The sequence below is a fragment of the Podarcis cretensis genome (assembly GCF_951804945.1).
Source record: "Podarcis cretensis genome assembly, chromosome: 10".
NCBI lineage: Eukaryota > Metazoa > Chordata > Lepidosauria > Squamata > Lacertidae > Podarcis > Podarcis cretensis.
This window is the reverse complement of record NC_137179.1, coordinates 40225412-40239481: the sequence shown is the minus strand read 5'-3', so window position 1 is coordinate 40239481 and position 14070 is coordinate 40225412. Positions and strand designations below refer to the sequence as shown.

Sequence of the window (14070 nt, the reverse complement as noted above, 5' to 3'; positions counted from 1 at the left end):
GGTCATGCACCTGAAATTTAGCAGGAAGGTATATGACTAACCTCGGCTGGGAATGAATTCCACAGACTTGAGCCCATGAGACTGAATGTACAACTTTGAGAAGTTACCAGCCATGCATTTGTCTGCTTCAATAGTCTAGCGAACAGCATTTTGCAGTCTGTGATGGAGAACCCACAATCTGACACTTTCTCTGTGGGTGTGCCACATCACAGAGGCAGCTGAGCTGAGTTCTGCAGTACAGACATTCCCTACCTGCTAACAATCAGAAGAGTGGAACACTCACAGCTTGTTATTTAAGAGCATTTTGAGTAAATTTTGACAGCATCACAAAAGAATGGGCTTGCCAAATTTTTTGTTTTATTTTGTTTCAGAAAGGCTCTGAGCCATTCCAAAAATGCATTGCAGGTAGAACAACTAGAACAACAACAACAACAACAACAACAACAACAACAACAACAGGTATAGCTGTTCCCATCACTGCCTCTCTCAGAGCTATGCTACTGTCTATTCTGCATTATGGAAAAACAAAAAAACTGTGATAGAGTGAAAAGATTCATGCTCCAGATAGGAATAGTTGGCTTTCTGTTGATCACTGCTGGTGCTGCTGTGAGCTTCACTTATGGTCTGCATGACAAAATGGTGGTGAGTGAACATTGTCTCCTCTGTGCATACTGAATGGCTGACTAGCTGCCTGTGAAAAGACGACAGAAATATGGGGCTGGTGATTAGTAATTGGTAGAAGCTGCAACAGTCACTAGTGGTTTCAGTCTTCATGAGAAAGTGTGAGAAAAAGGGTACTATCGCCTGGAAGCGCTTTCATTAAACATGCCTCAATCTAGCTTACAATTCCTCCACCATTAATTCTCCTGGTGTCTACATCTGGAGGTTCACCACTTGGAGAGGACAATCTTGTCATTGCAATAACAATGGAAAGCATTGATCAATGCAACCACCCACCCACTGTAAGGAATTGCACTGTTTGCCCCCTGCATCCTGGCTAACGTTCTGTAAGGAAATAATTATGGTGTTTCTCCAGCAGTAGTGACAACTAGGGAAAGTTCCTGCCTTGCAGTATTGATTATCCCTTTCTGGATTGAGCCCTCCTATATGGCTTACCTGTGTAGTATACTTTGTCTTTGCAACTCAGCTGTAGCAGTTAAGTTTCCCAATGTGTGTTTGCTCCCAGAGCCAAGGTACCTGTTAAGTTTCTTAGATGACACATGTTATCCAACTGCCATTCATTTCTTTTTTATCTGTCTGACAGTGTCTGCTGAGTGTTTGTTTTTGGTCAAAGTGCTCTTTGGGGAAAGTGCCCCATCACCTTATGCATGAACACATAATTCTTTAGGCGTGCAAGCAGAATAATGTAGGCCCATGCCACTTATCCTGATATATGAGATCTTTGTTTTCTTGGGGGGGGGGGGTCTTATATTGTCCTGGTCATGTACAGGAACTGGCTGCAGTGTTAGTCAGAATCTTATCTTCTGTTGTGACTGTCATCTTGGGCTCTCCAATAACTGCATAGAGAGTGAAATTTTTAGCCATCATTGGTGGTTGAAATAATGTCCTGCAGAAATACAAGAATCTACCAAGTCCTCCCCCCCCCCCAATACCAGTGTTGTTCCTCCAGCATCGAGGCTACGCAGGAGATAGCCTCCTACCAACGACTGGCCCAAGGTCACCCAATGAGCTTTATGGTTGAGGGAAGGTTTGCATCTTAGTCTCCCTGGTCCTTGCCCAAGACTTTAGCCACTACACTTCACCAGCTGTCAGTATTTCCACCAATGTAGAATCGTGTTCTACCAGTGCTAGAGGATTTAGGAGAAATTATTACCTAGGCAATGAGTATTTCTTCTGGATATGTTCACACTGTTAAGGAATAATACATAGTCCACTTATGTCAGCTCCAAACTTTCAGTTTGTCTTCTGAATTATGTTTGTATGCGGATACCTCAAACAAACTTTAATGCAGTTCTGGAGTGCGACTGCTCTAGAATATTCTTTTTCTGAAGCACAGAATGTTGTAGACCTTTTCTTCATTGTATTAAAATTTCCACTTACACTACTATCTAAAATCTGCTATGGAAACCTGATATAGTCGTATCATAGTGTCTCCAAGGCTACGCTCCAAAACATATTGTCCCCCAATCTGCTAGAAACAGATGAAGACTCAAGCTGCAAGTGATGTGAACTTTGACTAATGAAAGATGGCAAATGATCCAGATAAAAGTCTATTTCTTATATAACCTCACTCTGACATGCTTCTACTTTGAAGCAAAATTAACCCCTTTATATTAGTGCATCAAAACTGTTATCATAAATACAATTAAACTAAACCATCAACCCTTTCAACGTGAGTTTTCTGGAAAACTTTGGAAAGGTCCTAAATTAGTTTAAATGTGGTTTAGCATGTCTGAATATGTTATTTTGTTTTAATTTAATTGGCCTGCTTGTTTAAATTACCTGCCTTGTGTGAATGTGAATGGAATTATTTGAAAACCCTGTTTGTTTTACTCATTTGTGAATATAATTTTTATTAAGCAATGCATTTTTAAGAAATGGGAATTTTCTGAAAATATTTCTATCAAGAACCTGGACACATCATGACATTCATCTTCATGAAACATGTCTGAACCGTCTCATTTATTGTTTCATGTGTTCTCAGACGCTTTTAAAAGTTAGTAACTGAACCAGATATTAAGAAGTATTGATGAATGTGAAATGGTTTTGAATCAAGTTTCCTACTTTACTGCCATGATAATTCAGAAGGGTTTCTTCTTTCCCCCCAATCACCTTACAAGTGTGTCAAGACCTTACAAAGATCATATGAAAATTTTAATAAAGTATAACAGATTTTGTTAGGTGGGAGGAAAGATCAAAATATATTAAATAGACCCCTTTTTAAAAAAATAGCCTTCTATCATCAATGGAAGGTTGATGTGCTTCAGTTGACAGTCATCTTAATAGTCTCACATGTAGCCAATGTCCTAGTAACTTTCATACACATTAATACTCAAGTTTTTTTTAAAAAATGTACAGAATCAACTATAGTATTCTATTTTTTTAAAGGAACAGTTTATGTTCTCATACTTTAAAAGAGATTAAAATGGAAAATGCAGTAGGCAAAGTCAAATCACTCTACATTAATAACCATAAATAGTTTAGTCACATGAAAGACCTCCAGGGAGCTACATAACTGCCAGTGCATTTGCAAGAAAAGAAAAGAAAAGAAAAGAAAAGAAAAGAAAAGAAACCTGCTCCTACTAATAGTAATTTTATCCCAATACTTTTATGGCAAAAACAAATCAAAGTATCAAAACTTTTAATCAGAAAACGAAAACCATAGTGTGTGCGCGCACTAATTATTTGTTTAAACTGCAGCTGTTCATTTCTGCTCCACACAGAATTTTGATGTTTCCATATATAACAGAATTGCATCACTGGAGGCTTATGTGAGGGATCCTACTCAGCCAGATCCTGGCCCCAGTCTCAGACCTCTCAAAAGCAAACAGGGGTTTGGTATGTTTTGAGGAATACCAGCCATTGCATTTGCAGCTTGAGCAACAATGGTCTCCATCAACCCTGTCAAGCCTTTAGGTATCATGGTTTTGTCCTCAGAGGCAGAGGAGATAGAGCCAGCCAAGTCTATGGCTGCAGTGCCACTGGCTAAAGAGCTAGCGCAAGCTCCTGACATTGAACCTCAGCCTACTGAACCAGAGCCCACTGAATCGAAGTCACCAAACATCCTTCTCTTAGCCTGAGAAACCAAATGCCTGCACTTGACAGTTGTGCAGGTAGTGGTACAGGTAGCAGGCCACAGAGCACAAAAGCAGCACACTTCTCCAGGTCAAACATTTGACCCTTTAAGAAGCTCCAGTGTTTCTGCAAGGAAAGCAAACCTTTGGGCAATAAACTGGGAAACAGGCTCAAGACCTCACCCTGGCTCCAGCCATTGCCAGAGCAAGTTGCTCACTCAGAGCTCTCTGTGGTGCTGAAACCACCAGGGTTATTCCATCATAGATCATGGACCCTTGTCAGAACCAGGTTAGGACACTCAGACGAGAGCATAAACCCATGAAACTGTCAAGATGGGGGGGCACCTGGTGGCGCATTGGAAGATGGCCGACAATAACATCTCTCCGACCCACACAAGGTAGCGTATTTTTCACCCTATAGGACGCACCAGCCCATAGGACGCACCTAGATTTGGGGGGGGGAATAAAGGGGAAAAAATATTTTCCCCCCTCCAGGCGCGGGGCTGGGGCGGGGGAAGCCCGAGCTTCCCCCGACGCCAGCCCCCAGAACGGGACCCAGAGCGATGCCGAAGCTGCGTGCAGCTTTGGCATCGCTCTGGGAGCTTGCGGGGCTGGGGGAGGGGGAAGCCCTCCGCCAGCCTTCTAACCAAGTCGGGGGATAGCGGGAAAGGCGCGCTGCGCCTCCCGCTGTCCCCTGAGTTTGCAGGGCTGGCGACGGGGAGGAGCAGGCTTCTCCCCCCCCCCCCGCCAGCCTTCTAACCAAGTCGGGGGACAGCGGGAAAGGCGCGCTGCACCTCCCCGCTGTCCCCCGAGCTTGTGGGGCTGGTGGCGGGGCTCTCCTGAAGCCTGGAGAGTGAGAGGGGTCGGTGCGCACCGACCGCTCTCGCTCTCTAAGCTTCAGCGAAAGCCTGCATTCGCCCCATAGGACGCACACACATTTCCCCTTCATTTTTGGAGGGGAAAAAGTGCGTCCTATTGGGCGAAAAATACGGTAATTAAGAGGCTGCTATGGGAAGTATGCAGCCTTCCCGGCCCTCCCAAGGAGATGGGGGGGACTTCCTTGCCAGCGGTGTCCATAATTCACCCCCGGATTCGAAAGAAGGGGGTGTGGACACTTGGCACAAGCCCTCGGGTGAAGTCGGCTCTTCCTGACACTGTCTCCAATCAGCACACTGGTTTGCTTTAGCTCGAAATATCTAATTGGAAATATATAATTGGAAAGAAGCTAAAGCACATACATCAAGCGAAGATTGGGAGTTAAGACTGCTGATTAATGGATCTCTGTGAGCGGAGCGACGGGCGGGACAAGTAAATCAAGTGATGAATCACCATTAAAAGACTGGTATGTTTGGAGTGTAACAGAAAGGGGGTGGAGGAAAAAACTTTTCTTTTTTTGCCTTATGTGAGTATTAATAACCCTCCACCCCAGAGGGAAGAACCGTTGCAATTTATTAATCACAAGCAGGAATTCAAGAACTGTGTGGAGTGAATTATTGATCAAAGAGAGGATTGGTAAACATCGGAGAACGGAGGAAAGTTTTATGACGCAGTTTTAAATGGCGTCTCGCCAAGACGGGCTTGCCTAAGAAGGACAGGGAGAGGAGGACCAGGGTCATCGGAATGTTAATGGTGATCAGAATGTGACCTAGACCTGGCAGAGCCCTCTGAGATATGCTTGGCAAGCCTTGGAAAATCAACGGACAGACTGAGGGAAAGTTTTTTACGGAGGTGTGGAAATGGTGTCTGTCCTTATGTGATACGATTTTTGGAGAGTGTAAAACGCACACTGAGGATGTTTGTTTTCCACCGGCTTGTGAAGATTATCAGAGATCGCAAAGAAAGGAATATATGATAACAACAAGAAGATGAGGAAAGTAACAAAGAGACTATCTGGCCAGAACTGGATAGAACTGTCTAATTAAAGCAGCAATATAAGTGATGTTTGGACCCCTGTTCGGAGCTTGAAGTATGGGTACCCCCAACAAAAAATTTAAAATCTGGCTGTATAATTTGGAACTAATGTGATTTGGAAATAATGTGATTTGATTGGCCTGTTAATAAAAATTATATTTTTTTAAAAAAGAAACTGTCAAGACAGGAAGCAAATCAAGCTGGTTTCTTAAGAGGCTGCAGGATCTCCACTTACAAGGGTTTTCCTTGGGAATGAGACAGCAAGCATACAAATTCCATGCCCATCATTCCAGTTTGGAAGAGCAGAGTTCCTTCTGTCATCAGCACTCATTCACTTCATCCAGCACTTGGATGAAATTGCTGGATCTGGTGCTTCCCACGTTTCTCTCAGTGTGTGGGCACGATTCTTTAGGTCCAGGACGAACGTTTTTGTTTTTTTCTTTTGGTCTAACGCAAGGGGAAGTGAGACAACCTTGGCTAAGAATAATCCCCATTGCTCATGCTACTGATTCCTCTCCTAATAGCACCGGTCATAGCTGCCTCACAACTGCGAAGAAACTTGGTGACTCTCTTGCATTAGCTTTCACATCAGCCTGCCCTAGTGCCTGCAGGATCCTGCTCCCAGCCCACCACCTGCTGAAATGGGGACTGAAAGAGGCCTTCAGACCCAATTGTGGCATGGGAGGGGACAGGGAGCCCTTATGTCCCCAGCTGTGACCAAATCACCCCTCCCCTGCTTTAATGAGACTTGGAAAAGCCTTCTATTCATCCCAAGAGAAAGCTTTCCAGTGAGCCTATTTGTTGCAGTGTGGGGCAAACTTCCTGAAGATTACAGCTGGGAAGAGAAGGTTAACTGCTGCAGCAGCCTCCAGATAGTTTGGCCCCATGATGCTTTGAAAAAAGTGAAAACACATTTTTCAAGCTTCATTTATGGTGGGGAGAGTGAGTGTGGTGGTATCTGCACATGCAGGTGTGTGGTGTGGTGGTGTGCGCAAGCTGCACATGAAAGATTTGCTGGTTTGCAAATGTACCACAGGGCCCTAAAAAGGTTGCCAGCCCCCCTAGTGACTAATCCCATACACAGCTTCTAATCTATGTCAGTTTCAGTTCTAGGAGAAACAAAGAAAGAAACCTTTTCTTGAACGGTGAGAAAGAAAAGTAGTCTCATACTGTTTTGTTTTCTTCTTACATGCTTTGTGAACACTTCTATGAGTACATAGGTAGCTATCACATAGTTAATAATTTCAGTAAGTGTAGTTTCAAAATTGCCTCTGGCACGAAGCTGGGTGAATGTAACAGTTCTGACAGATGCCCACAACATTTGCATGCAAAAAGGCACACATATGTTGATTTCAGCATCATGGGTTGTGGTTCTGTAATTTAGCTTTGAATGCAGCTTGAGGTTCTCTGGAGACTTCTGAATTAGTTTTTTTTTCTTCTGAAGGACAATGAAGAACATGGATACCACAGCCAACAACAGCTCCACAAAACTGCTGCCAGCACCGTTAGGAGCTATTGCCTCCTCCTTTCAAAAGCATGGCAGCAGCACAGCAGCCAAGAAGGGTCTCCATACCCACAAATCTAAGCAGAGTAAAGCAAATGCAGCCAATTCTGTGAAGGCATTTTAAAAAGCACATATAAAATAATAAGGAAATTCCATCCCATCATCCACATCCATCATCGGAATTCCCCAGCAGCAAAGTGCCTTTGAGAACATGGGTCCCCTGCCCATCATTTGGGTCCCATCCAGTGCCTTTTCTCAGGGAACTCTAACTCTGTCTCCTCCAAAGGCCATGATAACTGGGGAGATGGATAGAAATTAAGCTGCTGTTCTAGTTTCCATTGCATCTTTCCTAGTTCTGAGCAAGGCCCCTTTGCTCCTTTGCCCTGTCTTGATTCTTGAACGCTAGATGTGATGGGAACTAGATGCGATGCTAACTGCCTACTTGAATAACTATCTTAGACTAGGAAGTGGACAGAAAAGAGTCTGGGATGGCAGCAGCTAAATGGCTCCCCAATTCCCTCAGGCAATCAGGCTTTTCTACCCTGGTGCTAAAGGGTGCCTTGCTGAAGATTTCTTCTGTGATACAGTCGTACTTTGGAAGTTGAATGGAATCCGTTCCGGAAGTCCGTTCGACTTCCAAAAAGTTTGAAAACCAAAGTGGAAGCTCCTGCAGCCAACCAGAAACCGCGGAAGCACCGTCAGACGTTCAGCTTCCAAAAATAGTTCGCAAACTGGAACAGTCACTTCCGGGTTTGTGGCGTTCAGGAGCCAAAACGTTCAACTCACAAGGCATTTGAAAACCAAGGTATGACTGTACATTATTTATAGATGTTATCTTGGAGGTCAAGTGGAAAAGAGGGAGTCTGCATGTTTTCATCTACTATAGGGATGCTAATATATTGCACCATTTACCAATACCCCTTTCCTCCTAGTCTACAGATTATGGAGTGGTCCGATATGTACATAACTCCCCTCCCTCCACAAATTGGTCTTGCCCCATATCCTGGAATACACTGGTAACTCAAAGTCCAATACAGAAGAACTTGGGAGAGCCAATCAGAGTGCAAGCAAGCCACTCTATGCCCGCTTTTGCTGCATGTGAGAGGTGGGAAGGCATAGGGTAGAGTCAGAGGCCAGCTTTAAATCTGAGTCAAGATATCAAGTCTGCAGCAAAGCAGCTCATGTGAGTGGTGCACACAATACCAAATTCTAAAATTAGATCATAAAGACACTGCTGCAAAATATATTTAATTAAGAAGCATGTTGTGCCTCTCCCCCAAGCATACTGTTGCTATACCTGCTGTTTCAGGGGAAAGAATTCAGGTATTATAAAATTGGGGTGAGAAGTACAACACCAACAAAGCAAAGACGACCTAATCAAAATGTGGACAAAACACAGTTCCCATGACAATTAGAATCCAATCATCAGAGAATGAAACAAAAGAAAGAAGCAATCAATGAAAAAGGAGACAAGTAATGCCTAAACTTAAAAAAACAACAACCCATAACTGACATTATTTGAGTATAAGAATAAACTATTACCACAGCATTGCTTTATTGTGAAATATGTATTTTTACAGGATAAAAAAACCTATTTCCTGATTAAAAGTGCCCATTTTTAGTTCTTAAAAAAAGTTGATATTCATGCCTATACTCTAGGGAAGAGGAAGGGATTCCCAGGCTCAGAGGTCAAATGACCTTCAAACTCTTCCCAAGCCATGCCCCTTAAAGGCACTGGTCAACACTCAACAGCTTTGGCCTGGCTGGGATGCATCCTTGAACTAGGATAATGCTTCTTGCTTGGATGGGTGGAGAGATGGGTGGTGGTGGTGTGTGTAGAAATGTATGACTTCTGCATGGCTGGAATGTAGCTTACAACACATAGTTAAGAGTTATATCTGTTGCTCCACCCACTTTTTGCTTCTGGTCCTGCCCACATTTAACCGATGTCACCACCCATTTTCTGCATCTGGAGCCTTCCACTGTCATGGTTTGCCTCACCCATGCCCTGAAGGTTGCCCAATAGGTAACACAGCCCTCAGGTTGAAAATGGTTCCCTGCCCCTGTTCCAGAAGCCTGCTGAGAAAGGTGCCTGGAAGCGCATGGTAGTAATTTGAGATACTCCATCATATCAATTTGATGATGGAGTTAGAAAAGAATCAGCTTAGGTGACTTGGCTTCTGCCAGAGAGGCAGTGGTTCAGTGATCCAATAGGATGGAGAACACACCTATCACAAGGGTCAAGTCTCCCCTAGATCCTCTTAGCTTCTGTTCTTCTCTTCCTTTTTGCAGGGGGAGAGGGAATTATTGAGCCACTGTATTTTAATAAAACTAACATTTGCAAAAGCATTGTAGAAGGGTCCAACTCAAATCACTACTTATACCAGGCCATATTCATCTTTCTTGGTATGTTTCTAACTTTTAAAAGTTTGGGGGAAAAGAAATCTGAAAGGAACAGTTTAGATTCTGTATAAGAAAAGAAGACAGATACCGTATTTTTTGCTCTATAAGACTCACTTTTTCCCTCCTAAAAAGTAAGTGGAAATGTGTGCGTCTTATGGAGCGAATGCAGGCTGCACAGCTATCACAGAAGCCAGAACAGCAAGAGGGATTGCTGCTCTCACTGCGCAGCGATCCCTCTTGCTGTTCTGGCTTCTGAGATTCAGAATTATTTTTTTTCTTGTTTTCCTCCTCCAAAAACTAGGTGCGTCTTGTGGTCTGGTGCATTTCATAGAGCGAAAAATACGGTAACTTTGAGGTGGAGAGGAGATGTGATGTTGCATCAGTTGCTCACTAGTTCATGCATACAGTAGCTTGCAGTTTTGTCTCCTAGGTTAAAATCAGTTGAAATTGCTTCCTGAATTTGCAACTGTTCAGGCTCAAAGGAATGTGGGTGTGTATTTAAAAAAAAAACCACAACGCTTCCTGGTATTCCAGATAATAATAGTGCCTAACAACTATTATCTGAATTACCTGTAATTACAAGGGAAGAGCAAAGTGACAGATTTTGGCAGGATCACGCTTAACAATTAGTAACCATATATTCTTGCTGATACCAAGAATATTGATGCTATAATTCTAGTGAACAGATCTGCAAAAGCAAGTATATAAGCTGATGAAAGCAAACTGCTGATGCAATTTCATGCTATGTTTGCAGAATAATCTGCTTTTTCATAGGAAGTAAAATCTTTCTCTTTCAATTTCCTTCCATTACAGAGTAAGGGAAATCCCCAACAAATCTTAGTGCATTGTCACAGCATAGCATAAGATCTGATGAAATATCTTAGACTCATGTCATCAATTTTCTACTTTAAACACCTCACAAGAGAGGCAAAATTTAACTTCCGTGTCTTCAGATGGACATAGCAAGTACCTTCTTAATTTCAAGTCAATTTTCTTCAACATATACATCTTATAACCCCATCTAAATATACCCACTATGATAAGTATTTATCAATGCTAAATACTATCTAAAATGGCTCATTTGTCCCTCACTGACTGCCATTGAATGCAATAACTTAAAAACAAGACATTAATGTTGCCCAGGAAAATCAAAACTCTTTAATAAACTGAACCATTTTACATCTTATCAGTGAGAGGTGGGTCTGTTTATAACAGCTTTAATTGTAGCCTCCCTTCTGTGAATGGTACACAGTTCACCACCAAGGATGTGGCTTTCTTATTGCCCACATCCCCCCTGGAGCAACCTGTGTTCCCTGAAAATCTGCTCCTGCAGACTGGGGAGCCCTTCGGAATGGTGTATGATATAGTGCAGCTGTTGAGCAGAAATTGCCCCCTTCCTTGTGTGAATGGAGAAACAACTAACAACACAGTCCTGCACACCTCTACTCAACAGTAAGCCCAGCTGACCTTATTGAGACTTACAGGTAAATGTATTTACTAGGAAGTAAGGTTCATTGAGCACAATGGAACTTCTAACATTCACAGGACTGCACAGTAAGGATTCAAGTCAAGTCTTTCCCATCTTATTGGTGGCAAATATGTATGCAGAGAGAGAGAAAGAGAAAGCGAGAAATAATATATATTGTGTGGTTATATATTAAATTGATTTATATAATTGCATTCTAACATAAGATAATGCATATGTGTGTGGTTTTGTATTGTAAATTTCCTTCAGTAATAAATATATATAAATTATATATATATATAATTCCTAGACAGGCACAGCTCGTAGCAAATACATACTGGGTCGTTCTGAAGGCTTACAAGTCATGCCAAACAATAGCAACACAAGCCTGTTTTGGAATACCCCTAAGTAGACAACAGGCATCACTGTAAAGAAACGGGGTCTATAGCAACATGGTAATTGCAGAAAGAAAGAAAAATATATTCCCTTTATTTGGGAACTATAAAAGGGGTGAGGTTCACAATACCGCAAAAAAGGAAAAAGCAAGCTCTGTAGACAGCGAGCAGGGCTCCTCATTAACATACCCACCCAAACATGGTGACGTCACCCCGTGCCAGGCTTGCGCCCGCCCACAATTACTCCAAGCAGGCTGGGATTAGGGACGCACTAGGAAAGCAGAGCGTGTCCTTGTAGCGAATTGTCACCGGTTACATGTCATGGAGAGCAGAGCATCAGCCACTGGAGCTCTTCCCCTTCAGACACCTCGGAAAGGGTTGGTCTTTATTCCTCTTCCTCTTCCCGATTCCAGAAAAAAAACAAAAACAAAGCAAACCCCGTCCCTTTGTGCCTAGTTATCCTCCCTCTCCCACTTTCCACCTGCTATTAAATGAAAGCTCTGGGAAGCGATGCAGGCGTCCTTGGAGAGGCGTGCCTCATCTTCTGGGATCGACAAGGATCGCCTGTCCAATTCACACCCGTTTCCTCGTAATAAGCTCCGGAGACACCCAAATAGCTCTGCGTGCGAGCCCGTTCCTCCGAGCGAGCCAAGCGCGGGGGTGCACCTCTCCTTAACCATCACAGATCCACAGGCGGTGTGGATTGGGGGTGGGGGGGGGCGCAAGTTCATCAGGCATTAAGTTCAGCCTGATGGGGGGGGGGCTTGAAATGGCCCGCTTTCCCACCCGATGGCAATGAAAGGAAGTAAAATGCCCGCCACGCGTCATTGCGTAAAATGCCGGATTCCTTCTACGGGCGATCCAAACACACACCTTCACCTCCTCCCACAAAAGGAAAATAAACGAGCACGAGGATTTCGGGCCACGCTTGGCAAGACTGCCAAGAGGGTGAGAGGATATGGAGATGCTACTTTCTTACAGCGGGATCGCCAGATAGGAACGAAATCGATTTGCATTGGGCAGATGGATATATTGAGGGCGGGGGGGGGGCACAACACAGACAGCAGCGCTACCTCAAAATCCTACTAACCTACATGGCTCTTCTTTTCCTCTTTCCCTCTGGCCAGCTTCCAGCCCGCTGCCTCGCCACGCCTCGCCCAAGAAGGATGCTCAGTTCATGCTGGGTACCCGGAGCCCAGGATGCGCTGCTCATCTTTCTGTCTGCTGGTGATGGTCCCAGGGTCCAGCTACGTAGCCTGCGCGTCTACTTCCCCATAGCGTCTTCGCCGAGGCCATCATTGCGCCTTTCTATGCCACTAGGGATCGAGACAAGGGAGGGGGGGGGGGGGAATCTCATGCCTAGAATCCCTTGTACGAGACGGTGCTGGAAGAAGCGAGGGCGACAGGCATGGATCCAGACTATTGCCTGGTCAGGGATTCATCCCGCCATCCCTGTTGCCTTACTTAGCCCGGCCTTGCAGGCAGACACACGGGGGCTTCTTCTGCATATGATGGCGCGTGGCACCGGCCACTACCCATTGAGGAAACTGCCATCGACCGAGTCAAACCACGAATCTCTCTAGCTCAATATACACCATGCCCCTTCTTCAGAAACCAACGAGATTTCCTTTGGGGGGGGGGTGAAGATTATTATTCCCCATTCGCTCGATCCAGAGTCAACGGATGGCAAAGATCCCTCCTCCTTCCCATCAAAGAAAGCGGTCTGTGGCGCTATGCGCGCGCGGCTCAGCTTTTCCTCGGCGACCACGAGGCTCTCCAGCCCAGCCATTTCTGCCCCCCCCCCTTTGCCCCTCTCACCCAGGGCCGGGGGCTCCCCTGACAGCACCCCCGCCTCGCCTTACCTCCTTCCGCGCCCGGGGTGCCCCGCCTGCTTCGGCGACTCGACAAGCGGCAGCCCCTGCAACGTCGGCGAGAGGAATCAGCGACTGGCTGAGCCGGCAGGTGGTCGGACGCGCGCGCGCGCGCTTGTGTGTGTATGGTATCGAGCTATTTCAATATCTATTTCTGCGCGAGGGAGAACGGACATGTGCGCGGCTCTTCCTATGCAGGGGCGTTTAAAGACTCGGAGGGGGGAGGGGCGGGAAAGGCAGGGCGAGAAGAGCCGCCCCTCCCTTGGCGCAGCGCAGTCTGCAGCAGCAGCAGCAGCAGCAGCACGCCAGAGCGCGGCGGGCATCTCCTCCCCCTCCCGCTCTTCCCTCAGCCTGTGCGGAGCGCGCGCCTTCTCTCCCGCCGGAGGGAGGCTCTCCGCCGCCGCCGCCGCTCGGAGGTGCCCCCCACCCCCCGGTAGCGCGCAACCCAGCCCGGAGGCTTTTGTTCCAGAACAAAGCGCAGCGCCTTCCCGCCCCGCCGCCAAGACTTCCCGGCCGCCGGTTCCCTCAGCCGCACCCCACCCTCGTAGGTAGATCTTCCAGCGGGACGTTGCGGCACATTCAGCCTTTCCAAGAGGGCCATGTGCTCGTGGAGGAGATGCGGCGGCCGCTGCTCCCTCACAGTGCGCATGCGCGCCCAGGCCGGCTCTCGGGCTTTGGACGAGAGAGAGACTGGAGAGCCGTGTGTGTGTGAAGGCAGCCCTGCGCGCAAAGGGGATAGGAGCCGAGGAAGATAAACGGAAGGTTG

General features: G+C 45.7%; 1 protein-coding gene across 3 annotated transcripts in view; it reads right to left on the bottom strand.

The window, feature by feature from the left end:
• SLC6A15 (solute carrier family 6 member 15) overlaps nt 1-13570 on the bottom strand; it is a 46415-nt gene extending 32845 nt beyond the window's left edge. The window contains exon 1 of one of the 3 annotated variants that reach the window (XM_079991823.1): nt 13296-13570. The gene's annotated coding sequence lies outside the window, so the exon portion shown is untranslated. Of the gene's footprint in view, nt 1-11626; nt 11870-12523; nt 12717-13295 lie in introns of those variants that run through there. The other 2 variants (XM_079991824.1, XM_079991825.1) reach the window with 2 other exon arrangements.
• Nucleotides 13571-14070: the final 500 nt, after the last annotated feature.